The sequence below is a fragment of the Hyaena hyaena genome, unplaced genomic scaffold, assembly GCF_003009895.1.
Source record: "Hyaena hyaena isolate Hyena2069 unplaced genomic scaffold, ASM300989v1 scaffold_717, whole genome shotgun sequence".
NCBI classification, from domain to species: Eukaryota; Metazoa; Chordata; class Mammalia; order Carnivora; family Hyaenidae; genus Hyaena; species Hyaena hyaena.
The window spans coordinates 490,059-492,330 of NW_024081353.1; the positions used below are offsets into that span (position 1 = coordinate 490,059).

At 31.5% G+C, this 2,272-nt stretch overlaps 1 pseudogene; it reads left to right on the forward strand.

Moving 5' to 3' along the window:
• The first annotated feature begins 1,414 nt into the window (after positions 1-1,414).
• Positions 1,415-1,570, forward strand: LOC120220673 (annotated as a pseudogene).
• The last annotated feature ends 702 nt before the right edge of the window (positions 1,571-2,272 follow it).

The window sequence follows — 2,272 nt, forward strand, 5'->3', positions numbered from 1 at the left end:
GATATTGAGATATTTATTAAGCTCACTGATTAGGTTTGGCTTTTTTTTTTTTTTTTTTTTTTGGTTGTCTGCCTAGGTAACAATATGATTTGCAAATAATGACACTTTTATATCTGTCTTTACAATCTTTATACTTTTAATCTTTTTTTCCTGTTATACAGGCTAGGTCCTTCACTACAGTGCTAAATAAATTTAGAGGTAAATACCATCTTTCTATCTTCCTGATTGTAAATGTAATGCTTACAAAGTCTCTAAAATTAATGGGATTAAAGGGATGACTTCGGAGATAAGAGTTCCCATTATTCCTAATTAGCCAAACACATTTTTAAAAATTTGGTAATTATGGCGTGATGTTTTCTTAAATCATAGGTGAAAACTATTTTTGATATTTTTCAAAGAAGAAACTTTTAGTTTCATTGATTTTCTTGTTTGTTTCTTTTTTCATTTATCCCTGCTTTATATTTACTAAAGGCTTCCTTCAACTTCCTTCTGGTTTAATCCTCATGCATCACTTTTTTTTTTACATTAGAAACTCTGTCTGGCAGATCAAGAATGTTTACATTTCCCTGCTTCTCAATAGCATTTGTTGCTGTGAATGTCCTATTAAACCTCACCTCTATCATAGAAGATAATTTTGACAAGAAGTATTTTAGATATCTTTGACTTTATATATTTTAAAATGCAGATTATAATTCGTATTTTATATAGGATTTATCCAATGACTCATTACAAGTTTCCATAATGTGTTCTTATTTATAAACATTTCGAGGTTCAGATTTATCATTTTGAAATTAACTTCCGATTAAATTGCCTTGTAGTTAGAAAATATAGTATATATAAAAAGTTTCAATGAAATTTGCTGTGACTTGCATTATAACAAATACATGTATGTGTTTCATGTGTGCTTGCAAATAAGTGGCATGTATAAATGCTGAAAGCAGAATTATCACATGTTGGCAATATCAAACTTGTTTACTTATGTTGTTCAGTACTGTTTTGCTAATTTTGCTTTATTTGCCAATTTATGGGAATTATGTTTAAATCTCCCACTGTAATGAAGGATTTTCCCAATTATCCGTGCACTTCTACTTATGTTTACTTTTTACATTTTCAGGCTATGTTTTGAGTACAGCATATTTAAAACACATGTATCATTTTATAGCGACCTTCTTTATCTGTAAAAATATTTTAATCTAATATTATTTGCTGATGGGTGTCTGGGTGGCTCATTCGGTTAAGGATCTGACTCTTGATTTTGCCTCTGGTTGTGATCTCACGGTTTTGAAAATGAGCTCTGATGGGGCTCTGCACTGACAGTGCAGAACCTGTTTGGGATTCTGTCTCCTTCTCTCTCTGCTGCTCATTCTCAATCTCTCCTTCTCTCAAAAATAAAGTTTAAATTTATTTACCACACATCACTTCTTGGCCTTTTGGCTAAGATCAAGTGTAAAATTATTTACCACTTAATTATTAATATGGATATATTAAACAGTTTTGCTTTACAGTATAACTTGTTTGTTTTAGCAACTGGGGGGGCAGGGAACACCATGCTGCAAACCTCTCTCCCAAGATGCACAAAAGATGCCCTTGAGAAAATGTTACAGAATGGCTCAGTATGCCTCAAGCAAAAGCTTCTAGGAATTTATGAGTGTTGGTGATCTACAAGCTAAAACAAAATCTCATGCATAGATGTCCATGTTTTTCTTGGTCTGTTTTTGCATAAGGAGTTTTGTTGAGATTTCATCAATACGGTCTTTTACTTATCTGTTTTAAAACTGAAACATTTCCTAAGAAGATTTTTGTTCTTGGCCTTGGTAACTGGATTCAGTATAGTCCATGACTGTCATGCTAAAGATTCATTTCTGGAATTCGTGGAAAATACATATTATTTTTTGTTAAAATCTGGTGCTGTTCTAAGTTCTTTCTACATTTATGGGGAGGGTATTATTTACATCAATTCATGGAGTAGAGCAATGAGAGATGTTGATACATTGCCAAGTCTTTTTATATATTTTTTTAAGGTTAAGAGTTTTTATTTGCTTTTTTAGAAATTTCCTTTAATTAGTCACAATATATTTTTCCTATAGAGGCATTTTAAATTCACACAACATTTTGGGAAACAATTTTTCTGTGTGGCGTTAAAAATAAATCATACATATGAGTATTGATTCCTGAGTCTAGAGTTTTATGGACCAGCAATTTTTAAAGTTTTAATTAAATGAAGCTACTTCTCAGTATTCAAAAGGCTGGTTTATGCTCTGCACCACGTAGT